Below are 10,684 nucleotides of genomic sequence, written 5' to 3' on the forward strand. Positions count from 1 at the left end.
TGCTGCCTACAGAGTGATAATCCTGTGTCCCAAGTGATTTTGAAAGTACCTTTAAAAAGCCAGCAAGAGAAGCAAGCATTTGTGTATACATCTCTCTCATTTTATCCTTTCCCCAAATCTTTCAAGTTAAGCATTTTTTCCCCAACCTTGCAAATGAGGAAACTGAGGCAGCCTCACAGAAGTTAAAGCATTGCTCAAAGTTGCAAAACTACCAAGTGGTTATGTTGGGAGGTGAGCCCAGTCTACCAGACACCAAGGCTCATAACTGCCTCCAATTAAGGATTGTCATTAACTTGGACAACTGTCTTCTCCCCAAAGCATATGCCAAAAGAAGTTTACCAACATTCCAAGACAATGTCATCAGGGAGAGCGTGGTCAAGTTACCATTGAAGGAGTCCTTCCAGTACATTTCCCAAAACTAATACTGGAAGTGTTGGAAGGTGAGTTTGGTAATTGGTTGACTTTTAATAGATGATTTATTTTAAGCTGCCTGGCCTGATGATGCAACAAGCAAGGGAATGAGCTTGGTTTACAGACAGATTTCTGATCTTCTGGGAAGTGTTTCTGCTTTAATAAGCTCTGACTCTCAAAAGAAATTCCCAAGGACGCTCAGTCACAACCTGCTGAGCTGCCAGGGCTGTAAATGCACTCCTGCCCATGTGCCCACAAATGTACAGGAATAGATAATTCTGTAGTCAGGGCAGCGCTGCTTTCATCAATGAGTGGTCTATTGTAAACAGCAGGGAGGAGACTGTTGGGGGGAAATCTCTTTTTTCTTTCAATTTGGGTCCAGTGACTGGAAACTGCAAATTAATGACCGTAGATAAACAGGAGAAAAGACAAGGTCTACTTATGTCCACACGTGGTACTACTCAGCGATGGGTAACTCACTCAATAGCCAAGGATAAGAAGAGGCTTTCTATGGGGCTTTGTGATGCCAGTGGGAATGGGCAGTCTGTCTGTTGTAAAGCAGCTGAATTCACAGCAAACTCCCCTTCAAGTGGGGTTAATGGCAGCTGTATACTGTGGAGGCTCTGCTTCAGTCAGACAAGAGGAGTTAAAATAAGATTAATTCTGTATCTTTTTTAACTCAAAGGTTTTCATTTTAAAATCAAGGGAAAAGAGTTGGGGAGAGGGAGTGAGGTAAATCATGAGAGACCTTTGAATCTTGAGAACAAACTGAGGGCTGAAGAGGGAGGAGGGAAAGGGGGGTGATGGTCATGGAGAGAGACACTTGTGGGGAAGAGCACTGGGTGTTATATGGAAACCAACTTGGTAATAAACTATTTTTTAAAATTCAACTCTGGAGGTCTGAATGGCTCCCCACATTCTCCCCATCTGAAACTTCCCTAGAAGTTTCATTAAAAAAAAAAAAAAGAAGAAGAAGCTAGGTTGTTTGCTATGGAGAAAGATTCCAATTAGAAAATTCAAGGCAAGATATATACAGAGAAAGAAAAACAAACAATGAATAATGGTTGGAGTAGACTATGAACCCACTTTCTGAGTCAAGAGGAAAGACAGCAAGATTTCTCTACGTTGGGTCCAAAGCATCTTTAGTGAGTCATTACCAGTGAGGATGGTAATGTCACTGTCACAGTTACTTCCTGGAGCAGAGCATGGAAGGTGTAGGTGTTCTCGTGTTCATGAGCGGCCTACACTCTTGTGGTGATAAATCTTTACAAGATATATCAAGGTGTCCATCTTCAGCTCACAGGGTTTCAAGAAAAAGGCAATTTTAACTCCTTGTGATACCAAGTTAAAATGGGGGGGAAATCGCAAACATTAACTACCAACAAAACATGTAAGACAGCAGAGTACTGTTTACAAAGAGGTGAAGAACAGCTCAGAAACAATGAATAAGACTCAAACCTGATAACACAGAAAGGTGGGTTATTATTTTTTATTGAAACATAAAATATTTCTCTACAATCACCGCAATCTTAAAGATAATCAAAGTAAGATTAGTCACATTTACAAAATAAGCCTAGTCTCATCAAATTTGGCCTGATTGTTTGCATAAATGCAGCAATAGTGAGTGGTAATTGACCACGTATGACTTTTAATGTTTGGTTTATTGGAACTATTGTAAGGAACCTCAGATTAGATTTTTAAATTCCTCTTAATTCTTATAAGCCAAGCCATTTGTAGTACCTATAGTTTTGGGTGATTTACTCTTTTCTTGAGATCCCCCAACTATTCTAAATTTCCTGGGCTGGCCAGAGATATTCTGTACTCATCTATAAGACTAGGAAATCTATAAGCCAGGTAACAGGCCAGTTTTTTTCAAGAGGGTTTTGTAAATACTGACTTCATAAAGTTAATCTTAATTCCTTAAAACTGTCTAGTCATATCTGATTCTATCATACTATTCTCAAATACAACATTTCAATTAAAGCCTTGGTGACAAAACCAATTTTCTCAATTATGTCCTGTTATAAGGAGAACAAATTCTTACTGAACTTTCCAAAAATTATATTGCAATGAAAATAAGAATATGCAATAGGAGTTTCTGAATTCTGGAGCGAGAAAAAGATAAACATTTTACTTTTATTTACAAAGATACAACCTACTAAACTGTGAATTACAGACAGCTTAAGAGAAAAGAGAAACTATCTAGAAAATAGAAAAGAGAAATTATATCCAGAAAATAAAACATTAAAGAACCAGAAATGTTCCAAACAAACAAAACCATAAAAATTATAATCATTCTATATCTGTTCATTCAGTCCCATGTAATTAATTCTTGTTCTACTTGATATTAGGTTAGAAATTTGATGAACTCATCAGCTTGTCCCCTAGAGTTCTGGAAATCCTCACTTACTCCAGCACTATGTTCTCAAAGTTACTTAAGCAATGCCATGAGAAGCCTACCCCAAAATACCTGTTATAGACCTTCCTATGGTTCTCTGAGATATCCCTTTTGTTGAAGACAAAGTATTCTGGCTGTAGCTAATTGTAGGAGTTCTTAGGAAAGCATCATAATACAACAATCACTGTCTGTGAATGACAAAAAATTTAAATGACCATGGTTAAAGTTTGATGAAAGTTCATTGTATAAAACAATGCAATTGACAAAGAAATTTGGTTGTTTATGTGACATACAACATCTTAAGATAATGATTGGCATTATGATTCATAACATTATATCAAAACATATCATGGACATGGAGGATATTTACAACTTTCTAGGCAGCTAATTTATAGCTCTCTTTTAACAAAGTAAGAGGGAAAACCCTTTGAGATTTTCCAGGAACTCTCTGAAAAGTCTCAAAGTCAATTTGAGGTCAAGGAGACTTCATTTTGAATTTGATTCTAGGAAGCTGTCCAAAATGACAAAGGTTTGAACATCTGATTAAACAAGATCACAGGTCAGTTTTTTGAGGAGAGGGAAAATGAGACCTAGTCTTCTAAAATAATCAAAGACATGATAAAGCACTGGAAATTATTTCAATTAAACATAGAATCTGTGTTTTTTAGGTGGGTTAATTAAAAGCTAAAGAATTGAAGGGGCACATGCATCCCAATGTATATAGCAGGGCTCTCAACAATAGCCAGATTATGGAAAGAGCCCAAATGTCCTTCAACTGATGAAGGGATAAAGAAGATGTGGTATGAGGCACCTAGGTGGCTCAGTTGGTTGAGCGTCCAAATTCAGCTCATGCCATGATCTCATCATTCCTGAGATCAAGCCTCATGTGAGCTGTCAGCACAGAGCCTAAACCCTGTTTCACATTCTGTGTCTCCATCTCTTTCTCTCTGTCCCTCCCACACTCATGCTCTGTCTCTCTCTCTCTTAAAAATAAACATTAAAAGATTTTTTTAAAAAGGATGTGGTATATTTATACAATGGAATACTATTCAGTGATCAAAAGAATGAAATCTTGCCACTTGCAACAATATGGATGGAACTAGAGTGTCTTATGCTAAGTGAAATAAGTCAGAGAAAGATAAATATTATATGATTCCATTCATATGTGGAATTTAAGAAACACAACCAATGAACATAGGGGAAGGGAGGCAAAAATAGGATAAAAACAGAGAGGGAGACAAACCATAAAAAACTCTTAAATACAGAGAACAAACTGAGGGTTGTTAATGGAGTGGTGGGTGAGGTATGGGGTAAATGGGTGATGGGCGTTAAGGAGGGCACTTGTTGGGATGAGCACTGGTTATTGTATGTAAGTGATGAATCACTAAATTCTACTGAAACCATTATTACACTGGCTGGTAACATTATATGTTAACCAGCTTGGATTTAAATAAATACATATTTTTTTAAAAGGTAAAGAAAACCTTTCACAATCTCTTATTAAGAACAGACTAATAGGCTGACAAACTTTGTCTTTTTAAAAGAATAAAACCAAACTCTGGCTTTGCATTGGTACATACTGATTTTAAAACTCATTTTAAACCGTATAATAAATCCATTCAATCTTAGCCAGCTTGACCACATGAGATAGGATTCTCTTTTTGTACACTGTGCCAACCCTCAATTCCCAGCCATTTACAACTTTCTAAATTCATTCATATATTTTAGTCCCTCACTTCTACCTTTCTCATTCTGAAACAATCTTTAAACAATTACTTTAGAACAGAATTACTCATTTTTTTTTCCTTAACAAAAACAATCTTCATTCCTTCAATACTTTGCATTCAGAGTTTTTATTTCTTCAGCCTTATTATTTCTTGTAGCTTAATTTTTATATATTGATTATAATTCTCAATCCTTAATAACCTTTATTTTGCAGAGAAAACTAAGAAATAGACAATTGTAAACGGTCTGTCATATACCAGCATTCTGTAGTTAAATTAGAATATTTATCAACATATTATCTCACAATTTTTAGAGCCATATGCTTCCTCATAGTACAATTTCTCAATGTGCCAAAAAGATCATGTTTATTAATAGATTCAAATATCTTTAATCTCTCCATATAAATAATAAGCCCAAAGTAGATAAACTTAACATTATGTTCAGTAATTAACAGTTCAGTATTTTATCTTATCTAAAAGTGATGTAGATATTCAATGAATATCTGTCATTTACCGTAACTTAGTATAGCTTTAAGGTTTCAAATTACCAAAAAGATTTTGGAAACTACCTCTAAGCAGTTATACGATGAAACACAATTATTATTGGACTAAAGGTTAGAAGAGCAATGCTTAGATTTGATTAAAGTCTAAATGACTAGATTTGATTAAACACAAATCTATAAAGTTTTACACTCTTCAACATCTAATAAATATATTGGCTTATTTAATTAATAAACTTAAGTAACCTAAAAATATATGCTTGTGACATAGGGCTGTTGACTCAGAAGACACAGTCGTTTTTGTTAAGCCAGCAATAGTACAGTGATCCTCTTTACCAAAGATTTACCCAAATGATGTGACCTTGAAAAATATTTGGATTCATTTCTGTGTTTCTCAGTTTTAGGAATATTTAATTTATTTAACTATTTATTTTTCTCCAAGCCAATTAAAATAGAGCTCTTTTAAGGAATTTTATAAATGAATTTGGCAATACCATCCAGAGGTAAGGAAACAGGACATTATATAACATGCACACTCAGGCATACATCAGCTTGCACAGAGATACACATAGAGACCTTACAGCACACAAACATTCAAAAACTCACTAGTTCATATGAGTTCATTTTCACCTTTGCCCCACTTTTTATTCAAACTGTGTTTCTGGGTGGAATGTTATTTGTTCAATGTAAGGGCTAAAGCTTTTCCTTAATATTTGTGGGAGAGATCTTCAAGTTCTTTCTCTCTGCCCTGTGTAATCACATAGAGGCTGCATGCAGTTTGCCCTCAGGTAACTGTTTCAATGGACTGAGACGGTTAGAAGCTGGGTGTGCTAAGGAAATGGCATAGTGGGTTTGTTAAGGGGTGGTGCTTCTCAGGAGAAGAAATAAATTTCCCACATTTTAGGACAGGAAGCAGTAGTACAAGTAGAAGCAAAGCACCCCTCAGCTGAGAACCAGAGTTCTTTCCTTGGATGTTTGTATTTGAAAGAGATGGCTGTTGGTCTCTGAGAAGACAGTTCAGAGTGTAGAAAATTTGCATTCTCAAAGAGGGAGAGGAAGGATGTCACCTTTTAAAGTAACTGCTCCAGGGGTACCTGGGTAGCTCAGTCCCTTGAGCATCTGACTCTTGGTTTCAGCTCAGGTCAGATCCCAGGGTCATGGGATTGACCTCCACCTCAGACTACACTGAGCATGGAGCCTGCTTAAGATTCTCCCTCCATGTGCCCCTCTCCCTTTGCCCTTCTCCCTCATTTGTGCACTCTCTTTAAAATTAAAAAAAAAAGGGGGCGGGCATCTGGGTGGCTCACTTGGTTAAGTGTCTGACTTCATCTCAAGGCATGATCTCGCAGTTCCGGAGTTCGAGACCCACCTCAGGTTGTATGCTGACAGTTCAGAGCCTGGAGCCCGCTTCTGATTCTGTGTCTCCCTCTCTCTTTCTGCCCCTCTCCTGCTTGTACTCTGTCTCTCAAAAATAAATTAGGACTTAAAAAAAAATTAATTTTGTTAAGGGAGTCTTTTAAGCTAGCTGATCTTTTTTTGTGTCCTTCTTTCAGTATGATCTTCCCATACTGGTAATAGGATATTTAAGGTGAGATCACCTTAAAAATTCTTTTAAATACAAAAACTTTTTTTTATTATAAATTTTTTTTATATTTATTTATTTTTGAGAGACAGAGACAGAGTGTGAACAGGGGAGGGGCAGAGAGAGAAGGACAGAATCCGAAGCAGGCTCCAGGCTCTGAGCAAAAGTTTAGCACAGAGCCGGATGCAGCGGTCAAATTCATGAACCGTTAAATCATGACCTGAGCCGAAGTCAGATGCTCAACTGACTTAGCCCTCCAGGTGCCCCTACAAAAGCTTTTCTAAACCAAAGGATCTGCTGTCTGACCAATGGTGATTTAAAATCTTGAAAGGGATTCTTGTTTCAAAGGATGACTCAAAACCAATAACCCTTTCTATGACTTAGCAATGGACACAAGAAACATCCCCCAAAGGGTGGAGAATGAAGCCTCATGATCCAAAGTCACTTCCAATGATAGCCAAAGAGAAAGAAAGCAAAGAATCTCATTCCAACAGGTGATGAGGATGGTGTTTGTGAAAACTCGTGTCTCCAATTCCGCACCCCCTGCCAAAATGAGACGCCTCCAATCACAGACCTTCTTATCTGTCACGCCAGGCAGGCAGATGATGCTGGAATGGGACTTCCCAGCACTAGCAAGGCAATGTAGAAGCAGAGTAGGAGGCATTATGGAGTAAGATTCATTATTTGGATTTAGACAAACCCTCTAAACAGCTGGCAGTGGTTAGCCGGACACCAGCAGCAAATGGGGTACTCACTCTTATTCTTGCCTGGAGACCACAGAGTCCCATGCCTCCATTCTAACAGCCTCTTCTGAGCACAGTTCCAAAAAATGTGCACTCCCAGGCAGACAGAAAACCAGAGAGTGAATGCTCTCCCTAGATGCCAGACAAGCTCTCAAGACAAAAAACAAGACAGACAGGACACAATAGCCATCCCTGGGAGGGAAAGTATCTATAGTAAGAGCATTCAAACCAAGAGTCACAACATACCAAGAGTTAGTTGTATAAGGGTTTTCTCTTGCAAATTTGAATCTTGGCAAGAAAGGAAAATGAGAATTGCTTTCGACTTTGCTCAGCCAGGCCCTGAGCCACAGTAAGGAAATTTACCCATCAGCTGGGTCAGAGGTCCTCAGATCTCTGCAGCTGTCTCTATATCCCTGAAACTGTCAGAAGGAAAACTTCTCTTCTTCCATCTTGTGTCTAGTCATTGGGGGCCTGAAAATTAACTGACAATAGATCCTCAGGAGAGAAGACAAGGATAATCCATGCATGCAGGTGAAGTGCTCAGTGATGAGGCATCCACTCAATAGCCAGAGATAAAAAGGTTCATGTACCAAAATTTCACAAAGTGGTGGTAGTGGTGGTGCTCAGGGCTTTAGGAGGAAGACATGAAAGGTTCTGCTGTGCTTTTTGGTGCTACTGGGAAGAGACAATCTGTCCCCATGGCAGCTGAATTTGCAGGAAACTCCCCGGGAGGGGGATTAACGGTAGTTGTATTTTCTGGAGGCTCTGCTGTAGTCAGATAACAGTAATTTAGATAAGATTTCTTTCTGCATCTGCTTTAGCTAAAATGTTTGGTCTTTGACATTATCTTTATAGCACCCCTGGGGGTTTGAGTGGGTGCCTGTAAGATTTAAGACTCATATCATTACAAGAACTTTAAAAAATGAAAACTTCCTGGGTCCTTCCTAAGGCAAGTTTTAAGACAGGCAGTGTTTCTATGATGGGCTTGTGAGCTTTGGGAAGGTTCACTGAGGCTCCTGGTGACAGACACTTTGCTGCCTCATACAAAGGCACTGTGGGGTCATCAATACAGCCTCCACACAGGCTGAGATCATCCTGGGCCTCACTCCAAAAATGCAAGTGCTGGCTTCTGTGCCCACAGTGAGGACTGGTATTTCACTTCCTTAAGTCCCCAAGATCCAAGCCCATTACTTGCCTTCAGAAAATTATTGCACAATATCTGAAGACTTAGGTAATACCAGTTTTTGAACTGTTTATATACATATTGTTTGTTTTCTTTCTTTTTTTGTGTGTGCTTTTGCCTTTTACCCACCACAAGCTGGAACAGTAGACTATATTTTGGGGTCACAAATTGATCTTATTACTCTAAACACAGACTTCCAAGGAAATACTGTTAGCAGTGGAAATGTCTAGAAGAAAAGGTGAAGTTCAAAGTATTAATTTCAATATTCTCTATCACTTTGAATTCGTGCTGTTTGGCTGCAAGGAGAACATACTTCCTGTCTGTGAAAGCCACGTTCACAACTTCAGAAACTCTGTAGTTATTAAGATAGCTAAGAACGACTTGTCCTTAAACAACTGTGGTCTCAAATTCATCAATGCAAACTGCTTGTACAGAACACAAAGCATAGAAACTAAAGATAAATGAACCACCAGGTGATCTTTTTTTAGGAGACAGAAAGCCCCATAAAAAGAAAGGCAGGTATCTGTCTGTAATATAGACTCTCAGGATGAAGTTCTTCAGGATGGGCACCATGGATTTAGAGTTCAGTAACCTGCAGGAACACCAGAAATCAATAGCACTGGAGGATAAGAATGTAGACTGGATGGTTCAGACTGAAACTTCTGTATAGAACTGATTAAATATTGCTAATTAGTGGTACAAGCTCTGGCTCCTCAACATATTATCAGAGTAACCTATTGGTCCTAGATAATGCTTTGTTGGGGCAGGGCGATGGTCCTGTACATTGTAGAATGTTTCCCAGCAACCTCGACCTACACCCTCTTCATCCAGTAGCACACCAGTCATGAGTACCAAAAACATCTTGTTCCCTGGGAGGGAAAAATCAGATCTAGTTAAGAACCATTACTTTGCAGGTACCAGAGAACACTACTTGGGCAGTCTTGGTAGGGGCTTAGAGTGGGGCAGTCAAGGGAGAGAATATTTTGAGATTGTGAAGCCTGGTTCTTTCAACAGGTGTCTTTCAGTGAGGGGGGGTTGGGAAGTCTGATTAGGGTTGGGCGAGGATGGTACTATAATCTTTAGGATTCGTGAACTCAACAAGGTGAAGATTTTGAGGGGAGAGCATTGAAAATGCTCAAATTGATGTAAAATTGTCCTGTGATGTTTTCAATATATGGGTATGTGGGGAAGTTCTTGGGATGAACAATAAAGTTATTTGTAACTATTATCTTCCTGGGTAATAGCTTTCTGGAACACTAAACTTATGCTGATGTATACCCTATAACAGTAAAGCCACGCCAATGTAGTTTGTATAGATTTAAATAGTTTGGGTCATTGGTGGATTGTTAAAGTTTCTTGTTTTCTCCTCCCTCAGGCTGCTACCCACCTTTTTGCCTTTGATTACCATATTCAGAAACAGCCAAAACAGAAGAGACCACAGAGGCAGAGGTGAAGTCCCTGTCAGGGCTTCACCCAGGTTTCACTATGCTACTAGCTACGCAGTTGGGATAAGCAACACACTACCTTGAAACCTCAACTTCAAACATATTAAAGTTAATAATAGTATCTCTCCATCCAGTTGTGGTAGAGTTTGAGTGAAATATGTCTAACGCTATGAACTTAATATGCATCCGGTGGGTGTAAACCGACTATGCAAAACTATGAAGAAACGCCACAGCAACTGTACACCTACGCAGAGACCATCATGCTTTGGGGTCCTCCCTCACTGCCTTTCCCATGGGCTCTAAGAAAAGACGGGGTTTAAAAACCAGCTGAACTGCTCTCTCTGCACCCTGGAAATATCAGGGAGTAAGAGTGGCTAAGTGTTCTAAATTCCTCTACCCATATTCTTAATGGAGCATGCTCTCAAATCACCATAAAAATGTGTGGAGTGACCAGGGCTGTAGTTTAGTAATGTCACTGCTGTGAAAGGTGACAGACAATAAGAGCACCATGGCACTTGACTGGGGGAGGTTTGTAGCTATTTTTCTGAAACTTGCCCACTGGAATATTCATCTCATCTCTTCCCTATGGTATGTTTTATTCATTTTTTTAAACTTTTTTAATATATTTTTCTCCATCGTATGTTTTAAAGACAACACCTTGCTTTAATAGCAATGACCTTGAATCCATTACACTGTAG

General features: G+C 38.8%; 1 long non-coding RNA gene across 1 annotated transcript; it reads left to right on the top strand.

Annotated features, from left to right (window-relative positions):
* Nucleotides 1-8,473: 8,473 nt before the first annotated feature.
* LOC115293629 lies at nt 8,474-10,115 on the top strand. Its single transcript, XR_003909538.1, has 2 exons — nt 8,474-8,589; nt 9,917-10,115. It is a non-coding gene; the product is annotated as an uncharacterized LOC115293629 (long non-coding RNA).
* The last annotated feature ends 569 nt before the right edge of the window (nt 10,116-10,684 follow it).

The sequence above is a fragment of the Suricata suricatta genome, chromosome 6 (genome assembly GCF_006229205.1).
Source record: "Suricata suricatta isolate VVHF042 chromosome 6, meerkat_22Aug2017_6uvM2_HiC, whole genome shotgun sequence".
Taxonomy (NCBI): Eukaryota; Metazoa; Chordata; class Mammalia; order Carnivora; family Herpestidae; genus Suricata; species Suricata suricatta.